The sequence below is a fragment of the Arachis ipaensis genome, chromosome B04 (assembly GCF_000816755.2).
Source record: "Arachis ipaensis cultivar K30076 chromosome B04, Araip1.1, whole genome shotgun sequence".
Taxonomy (NCBI): domain Eukaryota; kingdom Viridiplantae; phylum Streptophyta; class Magnoliopsida; order Fabales; family Fabaceae; genus Arachis; species Arachis ipaensis.
Genome location: NC_029788.2, coordinates 37,051,680 through 37,077,519, shown reverse-complemented (window position 1 = coordinate 37,077,519; position 25,840 = coordinate 37,051,680). Strand labels below are relative to the sequence as shown.

The following is a 25,840-nucleotide window of genomic DNA, read 5'->3' as shown; positions in this document are numbered from 1 at the left end:
CAAATATACGAAATTGTAAAATAAAATAAATAAAGTTAATAATTAAAAGAAGAATAAAAATAAAAACAAAAAAAAGTATTTGAAAATTCTATAATTATTAATTTTATAATAGTAATCACTCTTTTATTTAATAAAAAAAAGAAAAATAAAAATCTTCGGTCCGGCGGACCGGCCCGCCTCGCCCCACTAAAACTCGCTAATTTGGCGGTACGAATTCGACGAATTTTTTTAATTTGACGGGCTCCAAATCTTAGTCTGACCCGCCTTTTTTAGCGGGTTTAGCGGATCGGCCCGACGGGTTCAACCCGTTTTGCCACCCCTAACAAAGATGGCTCATATAGCATTAATCCATCTAATTTTATTAGCATTCACATGTGCCAGTTCTTTGCCTTTGATATGCTATTGTATATAAATCTATATCTCTCTAGCTTGTTCCACATATGGTTGGTCTTTGTTCATACAACTGGTAAATTCACATCGTTTGTTTTAAGATAATTCCATAAAAAAATAAAAAGGGTTAATTTCATTATATACGTTCAAACTATATATGATTATCTGTCATTTTTATATAAATATGAGGCCATCTCTCACATGATGTTATGATTTTTGGATTTAATTATGGATTAAGGTTATTAATTTATAAATTATCATATAAAAAAATGTGTAAAGTTTAGTTTTTAATGTAAATATTGTGCATCTATTGAAATGAATTAAATTTTTTTATTAATAATAATCTTTATTTGTGTCATTTGAGCATATATTAGCTAAACTCATCATTTTTAATCATAAACTTTATTTGCATTTAAAGCTATACTCTAAATCTCTTTTAGCAGATTTAAAAGATTATCCTTTACAACTGCTAAATCATGTGCTAGTGACATGGTTGCACAGCATATGTTGCACATTTTAACTAACAGTAAAAAGTATATTTTAATAGAATAAAAGATACAATAATAGAAATAACACTACAAAAAAAAAGGCCTATGGTCATGGTAGCTAGTAAAAAGGATGATCATAGATCTATGGTCACGGTTTTAGACCTATGGTCACGATTTTTTACCGTGGCCTATTCCCTCGTGGCCATAGGTCTATGGTCACGGTTTTTTAATCTATGGTCACGGTTTTAATTTTCAAAATCTGATGTTTTAGGCCACGTTTTTTCACCGTGACCATATGTTAATCTATGGTCACACGTAAAAATCGTGACTATAGCCTTATCTATAAAACCGTGACCATAGCCTCTATGGTCACCCCATTTAAAACCGTGATCATAGCCTTATCCATGGTCACGATTTTGACCGTGACCATAGCCTCTATGGTCACCCCTCCCTAAAACCGAGACTATAGCCTCTATGGTCACCCCTCTTTAAACCTTAAAACCGTGACCATAACCTTATCTATCGTCACGGTTTTCACCGTGGCCATAACTTATCTATGGTCACCCCTCCTTAAAACCGTGACCATAGCCTTATCTATGGTCACGATTTTTCACCGTGACCATAGCCTTATCTATAGTCATCCTATTTTTAAATGGTGACCATAGCCTATTTTATTTTATGAGATTTATTTTTTTTAAAAGCATAATCACGTCCCAAAATGATAATAATCACAAAATAAATCTAAGAATGAGAAATTCAATAAATCTAAATCATAAAAGTTTCATTAAAAACTAGATATCCATTACAACACTAATCAAAATAAGGTGTAATTTATCCATCACATGTAATATCAGATAAAGTCTCTTATCAAAAAGTAAAGAACATTCGAAGTTGTTATAAACGGTGCCACAACAGCTAGTCAACTCCTGTTGTCTTTACTAGTACGAAAAAATTATCATGTACACAAAACAAAGCCAAAACAAATTTCAAGAGAATGTAAAGAACATTCGAGAGTAAAAAAACAAAATAATCAATAACAAATACTAATCCTAAAAGAAACGAAAAAGAAAAGATAAAAGAAAAAAGCATTCCCTACATAGTTATCTCCATCAAGATACAAGAACTTAGAACCCAATTGCATGAAAGTAATTAAATTATCCCAACAGAAAATGAAAAAGAAAGTCTGCATGAAGACTTTAATTTTTCTTCTCCTTAGTTGTACTTCAAATATTTAACACTAACACAACCAAATTCCATATAGCAGTCCTTGTTGTTTAATATTATTTCAATAAAATATAATAATTTGATCATGATAACTTTGTGTTGAACTATGTACTAATTATTCAATTTAATTATAAAAGAATGCAACATTAACTTTTACCTATTTTGACACTCATAAATTACTAAGAATAACTTAGAGCAATTTCAGTTATACATAAAAACTAATTAGAAGAAAGGAACAGACAGCATTAGTGCTACACTGCTACAATTTCACAAAAGACCTAAATTAAAACTAATTAAACTAATAAAAACAAAAATAGAAATTTTCTTGGACATTTTAACTTTCATATCAGAACCCATTTCTTAGAAAAAGCCTTGATGCCTACAATATATGTAACAAAACAAACAAACAAAGTTTGGATAAGAAAGAAACATTAAACAAATTGCATCAACATTCAATTTTCTCGTTAATTAATAAGTAACATCATGCATATATCAGACCCTGGAATCTTAATTGATGGATACCATTTAACTAAAAAGTAATGTGAGCAAGCATCATAATGCCTTACAACAACACAATTAGGCTAAAAAAGGAAACAGAATATTCAGCACTTATATCATAAACCAACTTGTGTTAGTAGATATTATTACATAAGCATAAGCATTCTAAGTAATACAAGTATTCGAACATAGTCTTTCTAACTCTTACCTATTTGTACGGACTCAGATTCACAAGGTCAAAATCACAAATCCCAGATCTCTGAAATCCCTTAACATGAGTCACCCTTTTTACACAAAGAGACCAAACCCAAAAAGCTCAGATCTTTGACTATGGGTAACACACAAAACAAAACCTAAATCTACCCAGTTCTCAAAAAAGTAAACTTTTTATATCAAAAACAGCGAATGCTTTCTGGGTATGGCAAATGTGAGTATAAATCTGAACTTTCAGTGGTGATGAATGAGAATTGAGAAGAAGATTAACAGTTTTAACAACAAATACACACATGATAATAGAAACTTGAATAAGCAAAAATAGTTTTAACAGTTTCAATTCGATTAAAATAAAATATTATTTTTACCAGCTATATTAAAAATTCAAGCTAAACTAATGTAGCCTTAATACATACAAACAACACCACTGCTTTAGCTTCTTGCCCATGTGCTTCAACATCAAGCGACAGTACTTTTGTTCCCTCTGCTCTCACCGTCTTCAACCCTCTTACCATCACTAGCTACTACTTCTTATTAACTCATTCAACTCCTTAATGTAAATACTACCTACTTATCAAATCAAATGCTATTTTCTTCTTTTTATTATCACCTTTTATACTAAACTTCATCATCTTTATTATCTTTTCTAATTTTTGAAATCAAAGCTAGTTACCTTGTTCAATAGCAGAGACAATTTTTTATTTATATTTTTTCCCAACACCTACTGATAATTTAAATTTAAGATCAGGGACTAGAAAAATGAAGTCTAAGTTGCTAGCTAGTAGAATTTTAGTTAACTATGAAGACACAAGCAATTGACACAAAGCAAGAAAAGCCAAAGGAACTGCACCAATGCTTTTGACCAGGTACATAATTTCCATACCATCTTGTCCACTTATTTTCTTCTTACTCTGTTCTTTTTTTTTTATTTCTCTTTCCATCATCTCGTTTTCGTTTTTAATTAAACCCCTACCTAGATGTCGCAATCGCATACTTTAACGTAACAACTCCCTTCTCTTTTAGTTTCAGGACAGCAGTGGTAACTCACACGCAACCGAAACAGCAACAATATTAGCCTTCACAACACTGACCATGGTTGTAGTAAAATAGAGGATCTTAATTGGATAGGAATTAAAATTAATTACTTCCCCGGGGATTTCAAAACAAGGTATATACCATAATCGACTCAGAACAAGCATAGCAGTGACAATAAAATGGGTAAATAGACTGTAATCAAGGAAAAGATCAATCCAGAATTAAAGAAGTAGCATCGGACCCACCAACAGCAACTCTAACATATTCATAATAGCATCAATGCCAGTATTCTAGATGATTGCATTAGAGAAACAGGTGAAGCAAAGGGGCTGAACTAAATTAAAGATATATGTTACCATGAGTAAAACAGGAACGTAGCAGATAAATAAAATTTAAAACAGAACAAGGGTGAAAGGGGTTACAGTTTTGAAAATGAAAGAATTGGAACCAGAATGGAGATGGCGATGGGTTTGGCAGCAACAGTAGCCACGGAGAGGCATGAAGGCGACGGTAGTGGCTCCGGCAGCTTGCCCTACAATAACGGTGTTACCCTCCTTCCCATCAGTTTCTGTTCTTCAGCGTTCGTCCTCTTCTCTGGCTCGCTATCTTCTTGCTCGTGACAGGGCGATCTCGACGACGGCAGGCTCAAGGCGACGGCTCCACGGCAGTGAGCTGGGCGCGATGCCGGCACGCTCTTCTCCTTCTCCTTCCCTTCTTCTTCCGGGATACCCCCTTCTTCTCTGTACTCCCTTCCTTTCTTTTCCCCTCCTGTTTCCCCCCTCGAGCTCCCCTGTTTCCTTTCTTTCCTTTTCTAAACGTAGGTTTAGGGATTTAGGGTAATAAATTTAGGAATTTTGTGAAATTAGGATTTTATTTGGTAATTCTAGAGTTAGGGTAAAATATATATGAGTAATATAACAATTTTTATAAAATATTTGAGATAGAATAATAATTTAAGATTCAAATATAATACTATAAAGATTACTTTCAAAATGCATAAAATTTTATCTATCAATCTATTAATGAGTTCAAATAATTATTTTTAATTTAAATTATAAGGTAAACATACTAATCACATTTTATAAAATATAGTTTAAACCCGAGAGTATCAATTATTCAGACTATATGATATAATTTTTCATTATTTTTCTATTACCAAAATTTTAATTTCAATTTGTATAAAATAACTAACTATAATAAAAAGTGTACATAAATATTAACTTAAACTTAAAGTATTTATAATAATTAATTTAATCATTCCTAATAAATTAATCTTTAAGAGCTCAAATTAATAAAATAACCATAGTTTCTTCGTAATAGAAATTTCTCAAATTAAATTGTATAATGCTTCTATTACTAAATTTTAATTTTAAATTATATGAAATAACAATTATAAAATTACACAAGAATATTAATTGAATCAACCCAAATATTAGTAAAACTAATTTAATTACTCTTAATAGTCTAGCTTATAAAATAAAGAGTTCAAATTAATAATAAGTCATAACTTATTCATAATAAAAGTTACTTAAATTAAACTATATAAGAATTTATCGCCGAATCTATTTAATTATTTCTAATAGAATAATTTCTAAAATTATAAAGTTTAAACTCAATAAGATAAAATGACAATTTATTTATATTTAGGTTTCCAAAAACGCAGGATGTTACAGAGTATCTCCCAACACCGCATCACTATCTCAAACTGAAATTAACTATGACGGAGCTTCTAATTACGGCGACACAGCTTCCAACGACGGCAACGGATCTTCCTACAGTAGAGGTGGAGGATGCGTGGGTGTGGGCCTGCGGTGGCTGTGCCGCTGCGGCGCTTTATGGCTGTGGGGGTTGCGAGGAGGTGCAGCGGCTGCGGGAAAGGATGCGGGGACATCCACAACTAGAAAATTGATTAATACAGACAGATTTAGTCTTTATTACAGACGGATTTTTGGATACCGACGAAATTACCGACGGATTTTGTCCCTCAGTAAAAGTCCCGTCGGAAATTATTTACCGACGAATTTTTTTCCGTCGGAAAATTACCGACGGATTTTTACCAGTTACCGACAGATTTTCCCTCTGTAAATTCTCCATCCATTTCCCGCAGGCGATGAACTTTCTGACAGACTTTCTGTCTGTAATTACAGACGTATTTTTCGACGGATTTTCTGTCTGTAATTACAGACGAATTTTTTGACGGATTTTTCGTCTGTAATTACAGACGGATTTTTTGACAGATTTTCTGTCTGTAATTTAAACTTTAGAAAATTATCTCACACTCTGATTATAGACAGAAAATCCATCTGTAAATCCGTCATAAGGTAAAATAATTTTTTTTTATTTTTTTAATTACAAAATAAACTTGCTTTCATACAAAATAAATATAAATTTAATACAAATTTTTATCTAATTTATATTCGAATATTTATATTTTATAAAATAAACAAATTTATCGTATTATCAAACTAAAAGAAAAGTACTATAAACAAACAAGTCAATATAACTCAAAACATAAACAAAATGTATTGATCATCAACTATAATTCCTAGTATATTGTTCAACCATACTAAAACTATTAGCTATAGTCTTCAGTGTCATCTTCATCCTCATCATCATCATAGTCTTCATCCAAAGACATTGAGGGTGGCGGCGGTGGCGGTGGTAGTGGAACTGCACTAGAACTTCTTGACGCTCTAACCTTCTCATAATAGCTAACATAATCCTCATTCCATCTCTTCTGTTTCAGCTTTTCCTTCTTGGCCTTTCCAATTGCCCGTTCCAACTTTTCTAACTTCTTTTGAGTCTTTTCCAATTTGAAGCTCCAGCACAGTCACCTCTTGTTTAAAGTTGAATAGTGGTGGAAATGGATGACCATTTGGCAAGCGAGCATTGGGTTCACGGAGTTCATCAAAGAATGGGTGTGCACAAGCTTCTAGCTGCAGAAGAAAAGTAGAACCATCCTCAAACTTCTAAATTATCTTTTCATTTATGCATATGTAAAATTCCTCAACTTTGATTAGATGTCCCTTTCTATCTACTCAACTTTTATTAGATGAAAAAACATGTCGCAGAAGGGAGATAGAAATGCAAACCTTGTGCCATGGGTGTGCTTTTATCCGTGGAAACTTGAAGTTGTTGTAGTTTGGATTCATGCAGCGGACTTCCTCTCGAGTGGGTGTGCCAAGGACCTGAAACCACATAATATTATAGGTCTAAATTCTTATGACAATAATGACATGGTAATACCAGAATAGAAAAGTAGAAACATAGCAGGTGGCATCAATTGTAGCACCTTGACATGGTAATACCATTTGTATATCAGTTGACATATAGGCAGTAGATAATAAAAAAACCAAAGATTGTTTGCATGATTCACAATAAATGCCACATTGAAACACTCAGAGAAAAAGCATATATAAACCTGGCCCAAAAGTAGTTCAGCAAGGACACAACCAGCTGACCAAATATCAATTGAAGTAGTATACTCAGTAGCACTAAATATGAGTTCTGGTGCGCAATAGAACCGGGAACATATATATGATATATTAGTTTCTCCTTTGACCTGACCAAAAAAAAAACATATCAGTTAGATCCTCTTCATCGACATTGTTAAAAAGTTGAAAGTTCATTACAATTGATAATACTTGGTTAATATTCTAACAGAATTACAGGAGAACCTAGGCAAAGTTACTAAATATAATAATGCAAGCGACACAAGGAAACATAATACGATGGATTAATATATATTTATGCCAACATACCATCATTCAATATAGATGTATGCCAACACAAGTCAGAAATCATAATTGTGCCTAGCATGCAAAAACCAAGTGAATTACCACACAGAATTCAGCTCAACAAAGATGCACAACTGTATATGTTAGGAAATATGAACATGATTCACCTATTAAAGGACAAACATTCTTGAAGCCAATTCTTGAAGCTACATAAATTGAATAGAAAATGGCATTTAAAATTCAGCAAATTCTTTACGCATTTCAATTACACTAACCTGACATTCTGTTTCTGCAATAAGTGTATCCAAGAAAATCCTTGACAATTCCCAGAGTTCTACCTGTGCACCTTCATCATCTAAAAATTGCAGTTGGGGGATTAAGAGTTCAACCTATGAGCAAGTTAAAAATAGTTAGTTCAAGAAAAATGAGGTGCTAAAGGAACTCAAAAGAACAAACTAAGCCACCCATTAACCTGCCTCTGCTTAAAAAATCTCAGTTACATGAGACACAAAATGATAAAAATTTGAATGCCAATCTCAAAAAGAATAAAACTAGCACTATCATAGTCTTTTTTAATTTAAACATGTTAAATAAATTTATGAAGTTGATCTTAAACAAGATTTTCAGTACAATTAATCAAAGTCAAAACACCTAAAAAAAAGATCTGTGACAAATATCCAATTGATTATTACAGCAAGTATTACCACAAAATTGAAAGCATAAAATATAAAAAAATTAATAAGGACATGAAATTTTTGCACATACTATGGCTCTCATCCCTCCTGAAGTGACAAACAATGCAGCTGCCTCACTTGATTGTCGCACCACAGCCTCCAAATCTGAAGGCAAACAACTAAAAACACAAAAATTGAGTTAACATCTTCCAGACACACATTATCACAATATGAAACCAGAAAATGACACATCTAATAACTCTAATAGCTCTAATAGCCTTGAGATGCCAACTGCTATAAGGTCAAAAGTTCCATGCTAAAATCACATGTATCAAAGTTTATTGAGTTACCATCGTTTTTCAAAGAAACAAGTAGTTCTGTCTCTTCTCCAGTGGTAGTGTCCACAACTTCATCTGAATCTGAATCAGACTGGCACCTAGCAACTAGCAAAGAAGAAAAGAACTAACTTCAATCATGGTCATGCACAGAATGCATAAAAACAAACATGCATACAAGTTATTTGTCAGACTGAGTGAGATCCAATTCTTAGGGAATGAGAGCAAATAAACCAAAAGATCACAGAGAGAATAAAATACTAAAATACAAGCTCTATCAAGCTTATTATCAAAACCCTAGTTTCCCTAGTTTCCCTTTTAAGAAGAGCATAGTAAAAAAGTCAAGTATTGGCATAAACACAATCACTAGATATCACAGGCAGCTTTCACTGCGAAGCCAATCGAATTTAGTGCTAATAAAATCAAAGTGACAATTATGTTAATATATTTAATCATCCATCACACAAAATTAAAAAGGACATATTCAACGAAAATGAACACGAAGCTAGCGAACAAGGTCAAATAGAATACACGAATTCACAAGCCATAAGCTATTTGCTACAGAATCATTTGACAATCATATAGCATCAATGACATACATCATGAAAATCATAAATGAAAAAACAAATCACAATTATGGAAACCAATCAGAAGCATAAAAATCCAAATCAATGTCATCTTGTGAAAATTCTCAGATTTAACATACACAACAATTCATGAATCACACCTTAATAAACAGGAAGCATCAAAATCCCAATTCAAAAAACACAAACAAAACAGATTTCTCTTCTGTTTCAGCTCTTTGCCTACTTCTTATGGCATGTAGATGAGCACGAGCTGGGGCAGCTGCGTTTGATGCAACAGATGCAGTCAAGTCACCAAGAGAACCCTGCTGCTTAGCCACCCTTTTATATATTACATTGGAAGTCTGAACCCTCTCCAACATATATATTATGCACTGTCATGCTCTGCAGCATTCACAATCTCAATTACTATCAATATAATCTCATAATTAGCATATAATTAGAGACATGAATCCTATAATCCTTCCATTTTGTTTAAGAATTAGACAAGTAGAACTAAATTATATGCTAGGATGTAGATCTTTAATCAGCAATCAGCATTTATCTCATCTAAGTGACATTTATCAAAAACTATATCCCTCCCCAAATGAAAAAGTGACAACTTTCTACTGTACTCCCTCTCATTTTCATTAAAACAAACACGTAGTCTTCAAACTAATAGACACAATTTTATTTTCAAAAGACAAAAAAGAATCACTTGCTACAAACAAGGTTATGAAGTGATTCAACTGAAATAGGAGCTGTTGTGTTTGCACTAAGAATTTCTTTTGTTCGCTTAACCTGCTTCTTCAATTTCGCTTAACCTACACAAATTACAAAGTGAGTGAGGAAGTTAAGTGGATTAAATTTTATATCCGAATTTCTCTTCTTTGATTGGTTCAGCCATGAAAATAGTATGTAATGATGTGCGCAAAAGTTAGAGAAGAAAGCATTTGTTTGGCAGCAGGAGGTGGAGGCCGAGGAAATGGTAGAAGCTCGGAATTTATCACAAGGAAATTAATATGAGTTCGAGCAGAAATAAGAACAAGTAGTGCGCACGAAAGAGAGCTTAAACCCTAACCTTGAGTAGAGGCGTTACAGATCCATCGTTAAGAGTGAAGATATCAGAAATTTAGAAGCAAATTTAGAAGCATAATGTCAACAAGATCTTGAGCTGTAACACTGAATAACAAGCAAATGATTATCAAACAATGAAAGTTGTAAATAATTATCAAACAAATAGCTCAAATTGAATTACAAATTAAACTTGAACAGAGCAGAACAGAACAGATTCAATGTTCATCCAAGGAAATGATTAAAACCAAAAGCTTCGATTGCAGAAAAAATTCATCAAAATCAGAGTAAACCCGCAGATTCAAACGAAGCACAAAAATAGAGTATGATAAACCTAAAACTGGCACAGAAAAATTGAGCCCTAAGGTTTATCACGAAGAACAGAATCACAAAATCAGGATATATATACCTGAAATTTGAGATCGTTACGAGAAGAACTGAGAGAGCGAGTTGAGATTAGATGGAAGAGGCGCCAGAGGGAGCATATGCGATGAGAGCGGCGGCAGAGAGAGCTCTGCAACGATGGGAGTAGACGCGACGAGAGCGGCGGCGGAGGGATCTCGTGCGATGCAAGGGATGACAGAGAGAGATTGTGCGATGCAAGCGGTGGCGGCAGCGATAGCGGCAACGGCTGCGGCGGAAGAAGCAGAAGTAGCAGCCATGGAGAGAAGAAGTAGCTCGTGTCAGGGAGAGAGGAAGAAGCTTGTGTTTGATTTGGGAATGGAGCTCGAAACACAATTTGAATGGGGGCTGCCACGGGGAGAGAGAGGGGATAGGTTAGGTTTACATCAATATTTTTCGACGAAAAAATTTAAATTACAGATGAAAAAATCTGTTTGTAATAATTTAATAAAACACAACTTTTTGTCTATTTAATTACAGACGGATTTTTCGTCTGTAATCATTTCTCATGAAAAATTTAATTTTTTTGACGGAATTATAGAGGGAATTTTTTTCCGTCTGTAATTTATGATAATCTATTTTTTTTATTTTCCGACAAAAAATTCCTCTGAAATTCCCTCTGTATTTCCGTGGGATAAAATTCGTCAGAAATATCCGTCTGTAATAACTAGTTTTCTAGTAGTGAGCGTGGCGGCAAAGACTGCGATGCCTGCCGGGGGGGTTGCAGTGCTGGGTGGCTGGGGGCTAGGTTTAGTTCGTTGATGCTGTGTAATTTCAGAGAGGAGAGGATCCTGGTGTTGGATGAGTGTGGGTGTGGCTGCGTTGGTTTCCTTAGCTTCTTTAGTTTTAGGGTGTGTGTGGTTGGAGGAATTATAAATAATTCCTAGGAATTTCAAGATGAAAATATCATATTTCCATGTTTGGTTCAAAGTTTGAAAAACTATTCCTAAGCAAGTTTGATTCTAGGAAATCAAAATACCATCATTTCAATTCCCACCTTCCCCTTGGGTATCTTTAGCTCCCATGGGAATAGAATCTTTATAACAATGTAATACGTGAACCACACACACCCTTAGGGTTTTGACGTTTGTTTGTTTTTTTTTTTTCTAAAAAAGCACAAAACTTAATAATTATTAAGTTTTAAATCATTTTTAATTTAAAATTAATAATATTCAACTTAATTTTTTATTTATAAAATTAGATTTAAAATTTTAATATTTTAAAATAAATCACATAAAATTTTTTATTAAATTTTAATTATTAAAAATTTTAAATTTTAAAAAAACCGTGACTATAGACCCTTTTAGGTCACTCCCCAAAACCCAGGAACGGACCCAATAACAACAATGAAGGAACACTTGCCCCCACAGTGTTATTTATTTATTTTTTTAAAAAAATATAGTTAAATATAATGTGCCCCCACTTTAAATTTTAAATGACCCCACTACAAATAAATTAAACTCAATTAGCTAAAGTTCTAAATTTATTTTTTTATTTCTTTATCATTTTGACTATTATTTAACCTAATCAAATTTAATTCTTGTGCTATCATTTTTTTATTCCCTTAAACCCTCTTTTTATTTTTATATTTTTAACTTTTTTTTCTATTTCTTGTCTAGGGGTCATCTTCTCTTCATCAAAAAATAAATTTTAAATTCTCTATTTTTTTATATAACTCTTCATGACTTTATATATTTTCCAATTTTATTGTTTCTCTTTTTGATATTTTCAATTGCAAATTTTAATTCAAACAATTATAGTTTAGGTATTAATTTAATGTTTTATTTTCTTCGTGACTTTATATATTTTATTTTATTCTCGATTTATTCATCTTTATTATTTATTTTTTATCTTTCATTCTATTATATGTACCTATGTTGCATATAAAATTTTAAAATAAATTGATTAATTTACTAATATAAAATATATTTTTTATTTTTAGAAATAGTAATAGAAAAATATTTTAATTACAATACATAATTAAACAGATGTATAAAATCTTTCATCTAACATTATATTAAAATTAAATTAAAAAATATATAACAAATTTAATTATTTTAAAAAGAAAGAAAGAAAAAAATTATAAATTATGTTTCTATTATTTTATATAAATATACTTTTCATATACAGATTTATATGCCATAGAAATTCTAATTATCCAAATATAAGAGGATTATATGTCACATATCCCGTTAAGTCCAGATAATTAGAGATTTGGGAGAAATTATTTTCAAGTTGTTGTTCAAGCAAAGAGCTTTTCCATGTTTTATAAGAACTCAATTAGAACAAGGGTCATACTTCCGTTCCACCCAGATTCATAAGATAAAAAACGAAAATAATTCTTGAAATTGAAATCAATACATGAATTAAAATAGAACAGTAATAGTATTAATCCATAGAATAAATAGAGCTCCTAACCTTAACATTGGAGGTTTAGTTGCTCATGGCTTAAAGAGAAAACTAGGGTTCTGAAAAACTGTAAAGTGCGGAATGAGCTAAGAGAGAAGAGATGATATGAGCCCGAAGGGCTAATTCTTTTCCCTTTTATATCTAATCCTAATTAATGTAAAATATATTTTCTAAAATTAAATAATATCTTTTTCTATTTTAAAATAAAAAAGCTTTAATCAAAATTAATTAAAATTTTCGTGCAGCTTCTTATTCTGCGTGGGGACCATGACTATCTTGAGGAGTGGCGCCTAACTTGGGAAGCAGGCGCCTAACTTAGTGCAAAAATCCATCCTGGCGCCTAACTTGATGAGCATGGCACCTAAATTCATGCTGAACTCCTCGCCTGGTGCCTAACTTGAGCCTAGTGGTGCCTAACTTCGCAGTGCCCGAAGTGAACTTTCCCTTCTGCACCTAACTTTGAAATCATGGCGCCTAACTTGGGAAATTTCAAGTTAGGCGCCACCTTGGCCATACAGAATGAAGAAAAAGGGCATACTATTATATATCGTTGGAAAGCTCTAGAAGTTATCTTTCTAATGCCACTGAAATCACATCAATTGGATCTCTGTAACTCAAGTTATGTCCGTTAGAGTGCAGGGAAGTCAGGGTTGACAGCATCATCTATTTTTTGCCTCTTCTTCAATAAGACTCTGTCAAATCCATCCGAATGCTACCTGAAATAAACAAAATTGCACACAACTCAAAGCAGTATTCATAGTGGCTAAGAAGTATTTAAATCTTGATTAAACTCACAAATTTGAATGCAAATTCACTAGAAAAAGATAAGAAAGATGCTCACGCATCAGTTGCTAAGAACAAGTTTTTTCGAGGTCTAGTAGGAAAACCCTTCCAGTGACCTAGGTTGCTAAGAACAGGTTTTTTAGAGGTCTAGTAGGAAAACCTCATTTATCTATCTTGTTGTATTTCTATTGTGTCTTTTCTCCATCTTTTTCTTATCCCTTTATCCTTCGTTCTAATTTTTTTCTTATCATCTGGTATCAGTTACAGGTCGTAGGTAAATTCTTATTTATCTACACGTTCCATGGGTCTTGTTTAGTCTCTTTGTTTTATTTTCTCTTTAATTTCTTCAAATTCACTTTAGATTCCACAAAAAACCAAAAAAAAAAAAGAAAAGAGTCTTAAAAAAATGATTGAGTATTATGATAGTGATGAAGAAGGAATCTCATATGCGAAAAAGGGTTCTCGGTTACAAATCCTTGCATTTAAAGGGAGAAATGATCCTGAAACTTATCTCAGATGGAAAAGGAAGGTAGAGTTAATTTTTATAAATTGCATCCTTTTAGAGGAAAAGAATGTTCGACTGGTACAAGCCAATTTTTTCGATGCTGCCCGTATATGGTGGACTGAATTAGGAAGATCTAGAAGATGGTACGGAAAGAGGCCAGTTTGTAGCTGGAGAAGATGAAGAAAATCATGAGGAGCCAGTTTGTGCCATCATCATACCACATGAGGAATCGATTTGTGCCATCATCATACCACAACAAACTTTTTAGAAAATTTTGTATGCTACAACAAGGTTCACAATCAGTGAGGAGTACCACAAGGAGTTTCTATATCTGATGGACAAGACCAATATTAAACTGAGTCCTGAGGTCCTCATGGAATGATTTTTGTTTGGATTACACGAAAACCTTGCAAATAAAGTACAACGCTACCATTACGAGACCATAGAGGATTTGGTCAAATTGGCCATTGACATGGAGTATATGCAACAATTTATAGCAACTTGGCATTCCAAAGGAGCAAAATTTGAGGATTAGACAAAGGTCAAAGTTTTTTACTTCAAGAAGGATATTATAGATTGACATAAGAAGAGGATTTCTTCTACGCCTAGCTCTTATTCTTCTTCAAAGCTAGAGACAGAAGAATTTATTGAGTATGCTGTTGAGGGTAATGTATACTTGGAGGATCAAAAAGTGCAGAATTTTTCAAGTGGGTCCTTGAGATGTGAGAAATTTAAAAATATAGAGAGAAAAAAAAATAGAGAAAGAAAGTGAGTGTTTGAGTGAAAAGGATCAATGTTTAATTGAAAGTGAGAGTTTTGAGAGAAAAGATGAGAATAGTGAGAGAGAGGAGTCAATGAGTGACAAAGAATCTGAGAGCAATAAACACACTTGTGAGAGAGATCTAGAAAGTTCTAGCTTAGACAAGAGTGCAATAGTATCATTGAATTCCACAGAGTCCTTAGTTTCTCATACATCTAATCATGAAATTTCTAGTGTTTTTATATCAACTTTTCCAGGCTTTGTAGATTCACTAATCAATTATGGAGGCATAAATATAGATGAAAAGAGAGAAAGACAAATTACACACTTTGGACAAGATGGTAAAAGTATGGTTGGAAAGATTGAACTTGCACATATGAAGGACATAGCCACAATTTAGTAGTTAGAGAAGAGTCATCAAACCATGGTATTTAAACCCGGAGATTGGGTTTAGATTTCTTGAAGGGAAGAAGAGACTAAGGGACAGAATGGTAATCTCGTCACGTTCAAATATTTGAATACTAGAAGAATTGGACCTTGCCAATCTTGGACATCAAGAAGACCAAGAGTCCGTCTCAAAAACAGTGGTGCTGAAATGGCGACAACTCATAAGACCCATTGAGGACAACAAGAAGTCCAATAATGCTTTTCAAATTCAATGGGAGGCATAATTTATTATTAATTTTTGAATTTTTTAGGCATTTATTTTAATTTATTCTGCTGTTAGAGTTTGTTGGAAGATTTGATTTACTTTTGATTTGCTTAGTAGTATTTTTAGGGATTTTAAATTTAAATCAAATCTGATCTAATCTAATAAGATTAAATCTGATTTAAATTAGTTATCTTATCCTTAGAAATTTAAAATTTAAATCAAATATGATCTAATCCAATAAGATCAAATCTGATTTAAATTAGTTATCTTATCTTATCTTTTAGTTAGTTTGTTAGGAGTTTATTTAAACACCTTTGGTAAGATAATTTATACAACTTTGATGAATAAAATTTTCTTAGTGCTTTATGCACGTTTTTTTAGTGTGATTAAGTAAGGTGAGTGATTTGCTTCACTTGTTTCATAGAGAAGATTGACTGATTCAATTTTTATCCCTTTGATCTAGGATGTCAAGGATAGGTTCTTTGAAGGTCTAGTAGGAAAAATCCTTCTGATGACCTAGGTTGCTAACAACAAGTTTTTTAGAGGTCTAGTAGAAAAACCCTTCCAGTAACCTAGGTTGCTAAGAACAGGTTTCTAAAAGGTCTAGTAGGAAAACCCCATTTATCTATCTTGTTGTGTTTTCGCTGCGTCTTTTCTCTATCTTTTTCTTATCGCTTTATCCTTTGTTCTAATTTTTTTCTTATCACTCTGTCTCGTCTGTCTTTGAATTTTATGATTCTGAGTTTGTATGATTTTGGAACCGAATAATGTTTATGATTATGAGTATGCACTGCTGAAATTAATGTTTGCTTCAATTTATGTTTGTTCATTTTGTTTATTTTATTGATTCTGAGTTACTGTAATTATTAAAGTGTTGTTTTTTTATTATTGAGTTGCTATTTTTTTTTTATTTTTTTTTTGTAAGTTAAAGTTGTTGGTGGTGTGATTGTTGAATTTAAATTTTTTTTAGCTTAATTTTTGTTTTCGATGTTTGTGAATTCTTTGATTTTTGTGTATTTAGATTGTGAGTGTTTATTCTAGATATTTATGCTGATTATTTTATTAGGATTTTAGAGTTAATTAAAAAATTTTAATATTTAAAATTATTTATGCTGATTATTATTTATGATGAGTATTTTATTTGAGTATTTAAAATTGTATATTAAATTTTTAATAATTTTATTGTATATTTAATTAAATCGGTTTAATTTAGGTTCGATTTTAATTAGACTATTAAATTATGAATTAGTTATTTGACCGATTCAATGATCAATTTGATTTTTACAATCTTGGAATTTATTATTTTTGTGCAGGGCACAGGGGTATACACTAATGTAAGAGTAAAAGAAGCTATTAGAATAAGGGTAGTTCTACGGTGATGAAAAAAATATTTTTCTTTAACTTAAAGACATAGAGATACAGGCTGTTGAACACGTGTTATCTTGTTTTTCGAAGGATGGCACGTCCTGACTGGAAGCAACAGCTGCAGACTGTGACCCATGAGAAAAAATTAATCAGGTAAGTATAAATTTTTTTATCATGGACTTAGTCCTACAAAGACCCAACCCGCCCAGAAATGTGGACGCACCACCTACCCAAGATGCTACCCCAACCAAACTGAAGCAAACCTTGCTCTTCTCCCTCACTGCTGCCAATTTGAATAGCTTTATGCCCAATCTCCTCTTGATTATGATTATATTAATGATTATGATTATATTTTTGGACTTTTTTATTTTGGACCCAATAACATTTTTTGTAGTTAGACTTTTTTGCCACATAAATAAATTGGGATAGATAAAGATGGGTTAGCCAAGGATAGCTTAAACTAGACACAGTTTCTTGATTTTTAGACATCACTTATTGATTTAAGGTCCCTCTTTGTTGATGACTAAATTGGAGTGTTTGTATCCCCATAAAACTATAATGTTCTAACTTCTCTCTCTTTCTGGACTTAAGCCCCGTTTATAATAATAATAATAATAATTAGGGGTGTGCATGGCCCGGTCCGGCCCAAAAGTTCGGTCCGGTCCCGAACACTTTAGGGGCTAATTTGGTGTGATTTCATCGGGTTTAGGGCCGGGTAAGAGTCTAAAAAATAGACCCGGTCATTATTTCGGGTCGGGTCCGGGCCATAGCTCGGGTCACCCGAAATCGACCCGGTGGCCCGGTCACCATACACAATAAATATTTTGTATTATTAGTGATGGATGATAGCTATTATTATGTAGAATTTAAGTATTGTAAACCTTAATATTTTGTGTTATTAGTCATTATATATAAGACTATAAGTTAATGTTTTATATTTAAAATGCATAAGACTTTAGACTAATGCATAATATTGTGTTATTTGTATTTATTTAAATATTTGGTGTTATTAGACAATATTAGTATTGATTATGGTTATGCTTTAATTTTAGAAAAGAGTTGGTTCTTGTTATATTTTTCTAAGTGAATTTTACCATGTCAAATAATGGTTGGAGTCTTGCAAATTTGGATATTTTTACATGCTAACTTACAAGAAGGTATCAAGGTAATATAATGTTAACGGCCCAATTTTCACCCGGTTTTTACCCGGTATAGTTGTGGCCCGAAAAGGTATAGGTTTCATCGGGTCTAGGGTCGGGTTCGGGTCTCATAAATGGGCCCGATATATATTTCGGGCCGGGTCTGGGTCACATCAAACCCGGTTTCACCCGGCCCATGCACACCCCTAATAATAATAATAATAATAATAATAATAATAATAATAATAATAATAATAATAATAAAAGAAGGGTTGAAAGAGTTAGAATTTGAAGAGAAAAGTGTATGTCTCTGACTCTGTTAGTGTGTAATTGGGTTAAGGTTGATAACAGGAGATGCTAAAAGGCTTGACAAATCAAAGGCTAATGAAGGAGAAGCAACGAATTAGGGATAACAACAATAACAATAATAAGAATAAAATCAAATTGGGTTAGTCTAGTGGTTAGTTCACTAGTTATTTAAGCAAGTGTCGAGTTCGAATCCCACCTTATGCATGCAGCAATCCAATACGGTGGAAAACAAAAAAATTAATATCAAATTTAATTTTTTTTATAATTCTTATTTTTAAATAATTTAATTTATACTAAATTTTATATCAATTTTCAATTAATATTCACGAATTTTAAACTTATAAACCAATTTTTTGAAAAAAATTAAATACACATCATCTTAAGTCTTAAACCCATATTAATATATTTTATTTATTCACTTTATTTTACAACTTTTGTTACTTGTTTCTGTCTCGTATACCCATCATACTCCAGAGTAAAATACGACAACATAAAATGAAAGTATGTAAACACAAAAGATAGACGTTTTCGTTATTTTATATGTTCTAAACGACAATAAAATAAAAATCAACAAATCAAAGAAAAATAACGATTAATAAAATAAAATAAAAACAGGGATAAAAAATATTTAACCATAATATTATTAAATGATTAAAGAAAAAAATAGAATTGTGAAATGAAACTCTAACCAATTTACTTATAAAACTAAAATAAATTAATTCTTAGTTGCAAGAAAATATTCAAAATCCCAAAAATTGATAATTTTTATTTATATTATATAATCTATTCAATAATATAAACTAATCAAATGTACAGTAACTAATTTTTTTTCTTACCTTCCACAACAAAAAATAATTTCATACTATGTCCAATGAATAAAAATTAAAGACTAAATATCTAATAACACAATAAAACAACAAAATAGTTCACAGTACAATATAACAAAAAATATTACTGGGCTAAAATAAAAACACTCAAAAATACAATCATAATCATTAATACAAAATTATACTTACCTAATTAATTTCCTCTCATGTATCAGAGCTGTTTGCAGTTTCTTCTTTTAGTTAGGACGTGTCGTCCTTTAGAAAACAAGATAATATGTGTTTAGCAGTTTGCTTCTTCACGTTTCTTCCACAACTAAAGAAAAATATCTCTTTTATCACAATAGTATTGACCTTAGAATAAATCAGTTATACGAATACGGTTGAATGATTTTGAAAACAAATTTAAAGTACAGATACGTGTTATATCTTTTCAAAACAAATTTAAAGTATAGATACGTGTCACATCTTTTCGCATAATCTTTCATCAAAAGTGAAAAGGCGAGGAGAAGGAAAAGAGAAAAAATTTCAAAGAGATAAGTATCAAGAAAAGAAAAATATAAATAAAATAAAAGAGGAAAAAAATAACAGGAGAAAAAACAAAAGAAGAAACTAATATCTTATACATCTAACATATTCTTTTAAATGTGTTGTTAGTAGTGGGATTTAGTGCTTGTTTGGGCACCATTATTTTGATAAAAAAATATCTTTTTTTATTTTTTTTAACGTGTTTGACAAATTTCTAATAATAAAAGTAAAAGAACTAGAAAAATAAAAAAAAAACATCTTTTTTCTTAAAAAAAAGTGTTTTTCATGTAATAAATAAACAAAAAAGTACTTTTATATCGCTATACCCAAACATAATTAATAAATAAAAAGATCTTTTTGCATGAGATACCCAAACATAAAATTATTTTTACTTTTTCATAAGATCTTTTAAAAAAAAATAACTCCAAAAAAGATATTTTTTTAGAAACTCACCCAAACAAACTCTTAATAATACAATGTCAATTGTTTATGTAAAAAAACTTAAATTGATAAATAAAGACATATAAATAATTATTATTTCTAAATATAGAAAACACGAGAAAAATATAGAACATACAGATAAGACTTATACAATGCCTCCACAACAATCAATTCGTTTTCATGACAAAAAACAAGTTTAACTTCTTTTCATGATATGTTTTTCAAATCAACAGGCAACCAATATTTAATTAGTGGACAATAGTTGCATGAACCATGAAAGGCTTCAATGAATTCTCATTTTTCTAATTCATGCATGTTCTGTGCGTTCGGTTGCCTTTGTCCCTTGTAAAATACATTGATTTTCCTATTCATTTATTTATTTATTTTTTATTCTTTTATTTATAGAAAAACTTGTTAATAGAAACTTTATCGCGCTAATTGCCTGATTGGTGAAGAATAATTAATCTGTTGTCCTAACTGATCTACGTAGTACTTGTTGGTACGTCTAATAATTTAGTGTATTAATTAACAATTGTTATACAATGACTGTACTTTGCGTCCTTTACAATTTAGTTTAATAATTTCAACAAAATCTATAAGAAATTAATTTTTATATTAGTTAATACTACTTCTCATTTTTTTAATATTAAAATTACTTTATCTTTTTTTTTTTGAGAGTTTAAAATTTATCAATTATAATCTAGAATAATAGACAATGGTGGTGACAGCAAGAAGTAAATTTGTGATGATATATATTATTGAGATTTGGATTGAAACTTGGAAGAATAAACAAGAAAAAGATGAGAAGGGAGATATTGATGAATAAAAGGAATAAAAAGAAATTTCACAAGCAACTAGTTGAAATTCTTTACTAAAAAGTTGGTTATATATTTAGTTGAATTAATATCTCTTTTTTTTACTTTTTTATTATTATTATTATTATTATTATTATTATTATTATTATTATTATTATTATTATTATTTGTCCTTTTATATATATATTTTTTTGTGTTTGTCAAGTTTAAACATCAAATATTTTAAATTTTTAATTAACAATCTTGTACTATATTTGCAATCTTGGTAACCAGCATGATCGGCGTATCTCTGTCCTTGGTGACGCGTTGGATCCCGGCGTTGAGCCCCGAAAACGAGCTCTTCATGGTGGTGAAATGCTTCGCCGGGGGAATCATTCTCGGCACGGGATTCATGCACGTGCTGCCGGATTCATTCGACATGCTGCGGTCTGGTTGTCTTGAGGAGAAGCCATGACACGAGTTTCCTTTCTCAGGGCTCGCTTTTATAGTAAGAAGAGTAGTGATGCTGATTTTGGAGTTCACCAAGATGGAACTCTTGACCTTTTGGATTTAGCGCTCTAATATCATGTCATGATACCATTCATTCTAAAAGTTTTAACAGAAAAAAAGGTAACACTAATGATTATATCTTTAATACTCCCTAAACCTCCATTATACATATTGTATAAATATTCCATTGGCTCCTCATCATTTCTCTTTAACTTTAAAGGATAACATAATTAATTTTCATCCAATTTATATTACGGTATTTATACATTAATAATTTTATATTTATTTACCAAAAAATTTATCTAAATATTAAAAGCTAGCTAGAATTTATATATTCATCTAAGTATTACTTTTTCTTAAATCCTTTATTGTTTACTAATAAGCTTTTTAATGTAGCCTCTTTTTCTGATATTTTAATTGGAATTGATGTTTTTACGAATATATTAGCAATAAATTTAATTTAATCAAGTTGAAAGTTAAAAATTTTTCTTTTATGTGTTATTATATAAGAAAAATAAAGGATTTAGACGAAGATGGTTGAGGAGACAGAGTAATAAGAATAGACACTGAAAAGAACGTCAAAGAGTGGGATGAATACATGAATGAATAGGATTAGAGAAAACTAAATAGGCACATATCTTAGATGCCATGCGTTTGAAATATATTCAATTTGCTAATGGATCAGATTTTGAGTACACCCCAAATTAGTGCATTTCATTTTGTTTATATTTTAAATGCACTGTATTTGAAATACATATATATTTTATTTTATGTGCATTTGGGATAAGATTAAGATTTTAAATTTATAAATAGTTCAAAAATGATGCATATGTATAATATATTTATTTTATTTATATAAAAATTGAAGGCAATTGTTGTATGTTATTGTTAATGCAAGTTAGGCGCAGCCTTGGCAGCGTTCCTTGGAGAAGAAGTATGGACTATTACATATCTTGAAAAGTTCTAGAAGTTAGCTTTCCAACACCACTGGAAGCACATCCATTAGACTTCTGTAGCTCGAGTTATTCAGGTTTGAGTGCTGAGAGGTTAGGGTTAACAGCATCATTCGCCTTCTTCTCTTTTTCTGTGAAAACTCCATCAAATCCAGCCGAATGATACCTAAAATAAATAGAATTGCACATGACTTAAAGTAGCATCCATAGTGGCTAAAAGATAATTAATTCTTGATTAAACTAAAAAAATTGAAAGCAAATTCACTAGGAAAATATAGAAAAGATGCTCACGCATCACAACACTAAACTTGAATTGTTGCTTGTCCTCAAGCAACCAAAACTAATACAAGGTTAAGATGTGAATTTGCATGAGAAGTGAGAGTTCAGTTATGCTCATGTCTCTCCTTAAAGTGGGGTTTATCTCTTGCAATTCTGAACAGTTCTGGCATCTCACTCTCCTTTGAATCAGAGGAATGTCAATGTCATTTGGAATTAGAATCCGGGTCATATTATGAGTTCTCTGATCTTTATACCTCAGTTTAATCCTTGAACACAGTAGATATCCTTTTAATTCTCTTTTCCTCAGTGCTTTGCACCTTGAGCCTAGCCGTGACTTTAAATGTTTTGTCTCAAGTTTCACTTGATACAAAAATACCACAAGCACTTAACTGGGAACTTTCTTGAAGTTCTGATTTTTCTTCCAGCTACTCCCAGACAGTGGTGCTCAAAGCCTTTGTCATACTTTGCTAAATGCACTTGGTCTCGACTCTAAGTGTTCTGTCTCAAGGCTTACTTGACACAAAAACACAACAAGCATATGACTAGGGAAACAACTCTTTGAGCTTTTAATCATATCTGACCTCCCTAGTCATTGATGCTCAGAGCCTTGGACCTTGCTTTTATTTTTCTTTTGCTATTTTTTTTTGCTTCAAGGATTAAGCTTTTAATAACTTCAGAGGATTCATAATAGTTCTCTAAATTCATGTTCTTTATACATCAACATCCTTTGATTCAAATTCAAATATGCACGGTTTATGTCATGCATTCAGAATCACAAAGAATACCACCACATTTAAATAAATCAGACTATTCTTTGTTATAAACTCTATTTCTCATGCAATACATCTTTTTCTTTTGGATTCAAGCTCAGTGAGAAATACATGAGACACTTTTCAGAATTATAAAACAAATAACAAAATAAAAATAGAAAAATAAACTAGAACCTAGGAATTGAAATAACAAAGGATCATGCAGACATTCAAGTAAAACAAGAGAAAACAGGAATATAACATAATAAGAACGGAAGGAAATATAGAATGAAAGGAACTCAACCACCTCAGTTATCCTAGTGGCAGTCTCATTCTTTAGGCTGTGTTCCTCCGTGAAGATGATTCGCCTCCCTTTGGTGTCATTAAAATAAACAGAAAAGCCACAAGCAAAGCGACAACACCAAACTTAATAGTTTGCTTGTCCTCAAGCAAAGAAAACTGAAAACAGGGAGGAACATAAAAAAAAACGTACGGAGGAGTAATGATGAGCGGATAATTTATACGCTTTTTGGCATTGTTTTTAGTATGTTTTTAGTATATTTTAGTTAGTTTTTATTATGTTTTTATTAGTTTTTAAATAAAAATCACTCTTCTGGACTTTACTATGAGTTTGTGTGTTTTTCTGTGATTTCAGGTATTTTCTGGCTGAAATTGAGGGACCTGAGCAAAAATCTGATTCAGAGGCTGAAAAAGGACTGCAGATGCTGTTGGATTCTGACCTCCATGCACTCAAAGTGGATTTTCTGGAGCTACAGAAGCCCAATTGGTGCACTCTCAATTGCGTTGGAAGGTAGACATCCTGGGCTTTCCAGCAATATATAATAGTCCATACTTTGCCTGAGATTTGATGGCCCAAACAGGCGTTCCAAGTCAGATCAAGAATTTTGGCGTTTAACTCCCAAACTGGCACAAAAGCTGGCGTTTAACTCCAAGAAAAGTCTCTACACGAAAATGTTTCAATGCTCAGCCCAAGTACACACCAAGTGGGCCCAGAAGAAGATTTCTGCATTAATTACTGATTTCTGTAAACCCTAGGCTACTAGTTCTCTATAAATAGGACCTTTTGCTATTGTATTTGACACACATCTTTGGGACGTTTAGTCCCTAGACCTTGGGGGCTAGCCATTCGGCCATGCTTACACTATTTGTTCTTATGTATTTTCAACGGTGGAGTTTCTACACACCATAGATTAAGGTGTGGAGCTCTGTGTTCTTCATGAATTAATATAAAGTACTATTATTTTTCTATTCAACTCAAGTCTATCTCTTCTCCAAGATATTCATTCGTTCTTCAACTTGATGAATGTGATGATCCGTGACACTCATCATCATTCTCACTTATGAACATGTGCCTGACAACCACCTCTGTTCTACTAGCAATGGCTTGAATGCGTATCTCTTGGGTTTCTGATCTAAGATTGGAACCTTCGTGGTATAGGCTAGAAATATTGGCGGCCATTCCTGAGATCCGAAAAGTCTAAACCTTGTCTGTGGTATTCCGAGTAGGATCTGGGAAGGGATGACTGTGACGAGCTTCAAACTCACGATTGTGGGGCGTGTGACAGACGCAAAAAGATCAATGGATCCTATTCCGACATGATCGAGAACCGGCAGCTGATTAGCCGATGTTGTGACAGAGCATCAGGACCATTTTCACTGAGAGGATGGGATGTAGCCATTGACAACGGTGATGACTCTTGCCTTTTGGTTTAAAGGGGTATTGGCTTTTTCTGCTTGCTTTTTTTTCTTTTTTTTTTCCTGCAAGCTTTTCACTGCTTTTTCTTGCTTCAAGAATCAATTTTATGATTTTTCAGATTATCAGATAACATTTCTCCTTTTCCTTTCATTCTTTCAAGAGCCAACAATTTTAACATTCATAAACAATCAAATTAAAAAATATGCACTGTTCAAGCATTCATTCAGAAAAACAATAGCATTGCCACCACATCAAAATAATTAAACTGTTTTAAAATTCAAAATTTATGTACTTCTTTTTCTTTTTCAATTAAAAACATTTTTTTATTTAAGAAAGGTGATGGATTCATTTTCATAGCTTTAAGGCATAGACACTAAGACACTAATGATCATGTAATAAAGACACAAACATAGATAAACATAAAGCACAATTTTCGAAAAACAGAAAATAAATAACAAGGAAATTAAAGAACGGGTCCACCTTAGTGATG

The 25,840-nt window shown here is 31.9% G+C and overlaps 1 long non-coding RNA gene across 1 annotated transcript; it reads right to left on the bottom strand.

Annotated features, from left to right (window-relative positions):
* LOC110271027 lies at nt 9,471-10,963 on the bottom strand. Its single transcript, XR_002361010.1, has 3 exons — nt 10,641-10,963; nt 10,239-10,339; nt 9,471-9,562 (listed from the first exon to the last, which is right to left on the bottom strand). It is a non-coding gene; the product is annotated as an uncharacterized LOC110271027 (long non-coding RNA).